The sequence below is a fragment of the Gossypium raimondii genome, chromosome 4 (genome assembly GCF_025698545.1).
Source record: "Gossypium raimondii isolate GPD5lz chromosome 4, ASM2569854v1, whole genome shotgun sequence".
NCBI classification, from domain to species: Eukaryota; Viridiplantae; Streptophyta; class Magnoliopsida; order Malvales; family Malvaceae; genus Gossypium; species Gossypium raimondii.
In genome coordinates this window covers 23,193,091-23,199,409 of record NC_068568.1, presented here as the reverse complement: position 1 = coordinate 23,199,409, position 6,319 = coordinate 23,193,091, and the positions used below count along the sequence as shown (strand labels likewise).

General features: G+C 34.7%; 1 long non-coding RNA gene across 1 annotated transcript; it reads right to left on the bottom strand.

The window, feature by feature from the left end:
• Nucleotides 1–1,377: 1,377 nt before the first annotated feature.
• LOC128040638 (uncharacterized) lies at nt 1,378–3,301 on the bottom strand. The gene is made up of 2 exons (XR_008195444.1): nt 2,711–3,301; nt 1,378–1,605 (listed from the first exon to the last, which is right to left on the bottom strand). It is a non-coding gene; the product is annotated as an uncharacterized LOC128040638 (long non-coding RNA).
• Nucleotides 3,302–6,319: the final 3,018 nt, after the last annotated feature.

The following is a 6,319-nucleotide window of genomic DNA, read 5'->3' as shown; positions in this document are numbered from 1 at the left end:
AATAATATATATAAGTATAAATATACTACTCCGTTGATGAATAGGTTATGAGTGAAGATTTTGGAAATGTGACCAAATTAAGTAATCGAGATAAGGTTCTTGGGTTGTTATCTCACCTCGCATAAAAAGATCTGAGTGACGAACCGAAACTTGCAAACACTCTGCTAATCAAGCTGTCATGAGTAAGGAAAAAAGTAATCCGTTTGGAGATGTATCAAATTGAGTAACCTGGATGAGGTGCTTGAGTTGTCATCTCATCTCACGTAAAAATATTTGACTATGTCCCAAACTTGTTGAATAATTTGATCGAGAACAATTGCCTTGCAAGTTTGATTGAGCTTCAATTTAGTGAAATGCTTGATTTTGCATATTGTTATAATTTTATAAACACTTGTTAGTTAAAGTGAGTAAACTCTTATTCGTGTTACACCTAAATTATTGCATTGCGCATGGTTTTTGAATGAGACTTGATTTCAGGAAAAGTCATTGAATGATTTCTAGTATGAGAATGTGCAACATGCTTGAGGACAAGTATCATCTAAGTAGGGGAATTTGATAGCAAGTTAACTTATATGTTTAATGCACCAAATTTTGGTTAATTTTTTTAATAGAATACTACTAAGCTTGTGATTTCTTGCCTAAATTTTATCATGGACGCAATTAGAGTGCTGAAGTTCAAAAAAAGCAAAAAATTAGGTTAAATTAAAGCAAGTTGAGGGTTGAATTAAAAAAAATTCAAAATTATTTTTGAGCTGATAAAAAATATCAGACTTTTGACTTTGACAAATTGTATATTTAGAAAAATATGATTTAGCGGTTGGTTGTTAAGCATGATTCTAGGCGTAAATCATGTGAAATTAGTTCTTTGAGAGGTGTATACAAAGGCTTGTAATTGTGGCATTAGAAATGACGTGGGGTTCCTTCCCGATTCTCTACTCAAGGATGACTCCTCTACTGAGATCAGTTGCATCACACATGATCTTGAAGGGATAATCCCAATTCGGTGGCTACACTATGAGAGTTGAAACAAGCTTATGCTTGAGAGTATTGAATGCGTCCTTACACGCTTGATCGAATTTGAATCCTTTGTCTTTTTGCAAGAGATTACAAAGCAGTTGTGAAATCTTCGAAAAATCATTAATAAAACGCCTGTAAAAACCTACATGACTAAGAAAAGAAAGGATTTCCCTTACAGTCGTGGGGTATGGAAGTGAATAACGTCATGTTTGGCCTTATCGACCACAATCTCTTCAATGGAGACAACATGACGTGAATTTAATCCCTTATCAACCATAAAATTACATTTTTCATAGTTTAGAATGAGATTAAGTTCTAGACATCTTTCCAACATCTTACTGAGGTTTGACAGACATTCACTGAAAGAATCACCATACACCGTGAAGTCATCCATAAATGCATAAATTATTTTCTCGACATAGTCAAAAAATATGTTTACCATACACCTCTAAAATATGGACAATATGGAAAAAGGACATGCAGACATTGTCTTTTCTTGGTCTATAGGCAAATGTGCCAAAAGGGCATGTGAACGTCGTCTTTTCTTGGTCTTCCGGTGCCACTAGAATTTGGAAGAAACCTGAATAGCTATCAAGACAGCAATAGTGAGATTTATCGGTTAAGCATTCGAGCATTTGGTTAATGAAAGGAAGTGAAAAATTGGTCTTTTCAAGTCAAAAAATTCAACTTCTTGTAGTTTATGTAGACATTCCACTAATTTTGGACCCGAGTGGGAACCAATTTAGAAAGCTGGCAATTGAGCATCAATTAATCTCTGGAATGATTTGTGACTACTAAGACTTGGTCAAGGAAAGGTGCAAACTCAAGACATTAACATAAATTATATGAATGTTTCAAACTTAATAGATATTGACACTTTTACTTGGAAATTTGAAGTATTGAGGGCTTTATTTGATGACGAACAAGTGAGAAGGATATTGGCAATCCCACTTGCTAGTAGTGCACAGACAAATGAAGTGGTGTGGCATAAAGACAACACTAGTGTCTATATAGATAAAAGAGGATACAAGCGGCTAATTACAGAGGAGTTGGATTTGCTAGGATATGATTACACAACACATTCTACAGTACTAAAAGCTTTCTATACAAAATTGTGCAATTTAAATATCCCATGCAAAATCAAGATTGCAATGTGGAAAATTGGTAATGGGTATTTTCCTACGTTACAAATGTTAAAACAAGGACTGCAGTAGGAAACCTTTGTCTTATCTACCAAATTGAGGAGGAATCAATAGAGCACCTGTTTCAGGAATGTTCGTTCACGCGACAAATCTTGCAGAGGATTGGTGTGGTGTTCTCAACCACAAATGGAAAGCAAAATTAGGAACTTTGGTTGGCAGAAGAGTTCATAAACTACAGTCGCTCTATGTGCAAAACAATAGCTATTAGCTATTAGGCATTATGGTACAATCGAAACAAGGTATATCACGAGGGGGCAAGGAAACATATGCATAAAGTACTAGCTTTTATCAAGGCTTATATTTTAGAGATGGAAAAATTGGAAGATATAACAGTACCAATGCAAAACCCTAGAGTTAGTAAATGGGAGCCACCAGAAGGTGGTAGTGTTAAAGCAAACTTTGATGCCTCATTTCATCAACAGTCAAATAAATCAGTCTCGGTGATTTTAATTAGAAACAGGGAGGGCCTAGTTATGGTAGCGTGTACTTACCTGAATGAGCATGTGTTAAAATCAACCATGGCAAAAGCGCGAGCATGTTTGAAACCTGTAATTTTCACGAATGAACTAGGGTTTAGGAGGATTTTGGTAGCAGGGGACACCTTAACTGTTTTCAAGAGAGTAAGGACCACAGAGGAGGATAAATCGAACATCAGTAATCCAGTCAATGAAGTAAAAGAAATGATTTGTAGGTTTGAAAAAATAGAATTTCGACACGTGCCTTAAAAAGCTAATGAAGCAGCGCACAGTTTGGCAGAGGAGGGTAGGCGTTATGAAACCCCTAAATATTGGATAGAAGAGGCTCCAAAGAGAGTAGAAGAACTAGTAAATCAAGATTGACATGGACTACAAGGAGAGGGATGAAGAATAAGGCTACTAAGACCGAAGGAACTATGACTATTTGGACTTCGATGAACTCAGATGTCATGGAGGGATCGAGCCGTAAATGGAAGCATAGCTGAGACCGACGGGAGGAAAAAATGACCGCTTCTGGTGTTTTACTGATGTAATTATCGAACTAGCGAAATGAAAAGGGAGATGGTTCATTTCCCTTCATTTCTTTACTGTTTTTGGTTTTGTTTCCCTTTCGAAATCTATTTTGGTTTTTAGATGGGGGTTATCCCCAATTTTTTAATATTGTTACTTTCAAGGCATTGCCCGTTCGACCAATAAGATTGACGCAGAAGAAAAATTGATCAGTGGGCATGGGAATTGTAACCGATGACTTCCACATTAATACATTACTCTTTTATTCAAAATAAATATATATATTGTCATTCATACCACTAGGATATTTACAAATAATATTAATGGAAAAAAGGTGTTATACAATAGCATAAACAGAAAATTAAATACATTAGTTAAAATAATTAGTTTTCAAAACAAATAGAGATACTATCAGTTTTTGTTAATAGAGTTTCTGAAGGATAAAAATAATATTAAATTAAATTAGGATGATCATAAAACATATAGGTTTTAAGCATTAATAAAATAATGCCACATCATCGTTTTTGAAGACATACAAATATTATTCTACACTCAATCACATATGATATCATCTTTAATTTAATTTAACTTTAATTAAAATAATTGATTTTGGGGAAAACGTTGAAACTATATGTCGAAAAAAATAGAACAAAAAATATTGAAACTATATACAAGTTCAAACTTTAAAGATAACATTGTTGAGAGGGACAACCACAAATCTAAACATAAACTATAAAACGAACATGAATAATACTAAATTAAAAATAATAATAAAAATCATGAGTAAAAATTGTAAAAAAGAAAAAGAAAACTAAAACTAGCTTTTAATCTAGAAAAAAAACACTAGTAAAAAAGGGCAAATTACCTATTTTTTTAAAATTTACCGAAATGGGACTGGTAAATAATTATTTACCGGAATGGGCTCATTTCCCCAAAAGCGCGTCCACGTCAGCGTGATGTTAGGATACGTGACAGGAAAACGCGTCCCTGAGGGAGCGTTTTACTTGTTTTTGGGTTTTAGGGTTTAGGGTTTAGGGTTTTAAAGTTTGGGGTTTAGGGTTAAAAATTAAATAAATAAAGGATTAGAGTTTAGGGTAAAGGTGTTCATGGGCTGGGTAGGGCCTGGTTAGTGGCCGTGCCCAAAAAAAAAATTTTGAACCGCTTTCTAGGCTTAGGGTCGGCCCGCCCCGACCCATTTTTTAATAAACACCAAAAAAATTATTTTAAAAATAAAAAGAATAAAAAAGTATTTTAAAAATATTTTAAAATCAAAGAATAAAAAATATTTATTTATTATATATTCGGGCCGGGCCGGGCTCGAGCCAAAAAAGTGGTGCCCGAAGCCTGGCCCGTTTTCTAAATGGGCCTCGCTTTTTTGCCCAAACCCATATTTTGGCCTATATTTTTACCCGAATGCTCCCATATTTTTTGTCCGGCCCATGAACACCTCTAGTTTAGGGTTTTTCAATTAAATTATTTAAAAAATTTTCAAAATTGGATTAGGGTTAGAGTTAGGGTTAGGGTTAGGGTTAGGGTTAGAGTTTTGGTGTTTTTAAGTTAAGGGTTTTAAGTAAAAATCAAATAAGTTAGGGTTTAGAGTTTAGGGTTTGTCAATTAAATTATTTAAAATTTTTTAAAATTGAATTATTTTTCGTGTTTATTATTTTTAAGAAAATATGAATTAAATTAGGGTTTTAGTGTTTTTAAGTAGGATGCTTTGTTAGCGTAAATCTTGAAAAAAGTAAAGCATTTCGAACAAAGTAAAGTAGGATGCTTTAACTTATGCATATGTTATACTCAAAGAATTTGATCCAAAAACATATTTTTTAAAATAAAAGGAAAATTAAATTAAAAGTAAAGTTTATATGTCATAAAAATTCGAACAAAGTGAAGCATTTCTTTAAGAATAATTCTTTGTTTTCAAAGTAAATTTTGTTCTTTTCTTACAAATTGTTATCTAATTGGTCCGTCAATTGAGTTTACCGATTGACTATAAATAAGGCAAAATTTTCCCTCAGATAGCATAAGTTAAAGCAAAAAAAATTTAGAAAGGCTAAAAAGGATAGAAATTGAAGATAAGTGAACGTATTAGTGTTGTTATTTACTATGATGGTGAGGTTTGCCACACCGATAACGGTGTTGTTTTTTTATCGAAGAATACAGTGCGACTGGTTTTTAACCAGAACATAGATTTGACAGAACTTCGTAAAAGAGTTAGGCGTAAAATATTTGGAACGACGCCAATGAAAATTCTGTCTATTACGTATCGATTTTGTTCTTCTGTTGATCCGGTGACATATGGCTTGTTCGACATAAGAGGTGCTCGTAGCTTGGAGGTAATGGTGCAGACTCATCTCGCTAGTGGAGCATCGTATGTTGAGTTATACGTACAATTTACATCTCCAAGTGATGCAGTTGCGACTGGTGTTCGAGAGGTATATGCGACCCCTGTCCGACACTCGGTTAGTCGGTTACAAAACATGGAGCAACCCATGTTTGGTAGCGGTGTGGAATACACAACCCCTACACGACACTCTATCGGTGGATGGGACATGCACCTCGGTGGGTCGATGTTTGATGCTGGAAATACGTACTGGGGAATAACATCAACTTTTACTGGTTGGGAATCTACATCCAATTGGGGACATTATGAAACGCCCAGAAGAAGGGATGATGTACTCCCTATGACGTCAACCGGTGAGGGGACCTCGTACGTTGCAGATGATGGTGGGTTAGAAGATGACTCTGATGTGGATCCACCTCGAGAGCCCGAGCCCGATGGTGCAGAAGTTGGATGATTTTCTGAATCGGAACCTATTCCAATCGAACCTAAAGATGTTGAAAGGGGTTCAGATGAAAAAGAAGATCCACGATTCAGGGCATACTCACCTTCAGCCCACATGCATAATGTCAATCTGTCTGCAGATGATGCGTTGGAGTTTCCAAACCTACACATCGGTTGTGCGAGAGACATATTTTCGTTTAGCGGCGCTATTTCCAAAGCAACATTATTCAAAACAACGTTTTATTTTATTAAAAATATTGACTTATTTAAAAGAAAATCTATTTTATTAAAAATATTAAAGTAAATTACAATTACTTTATTCAAAACAA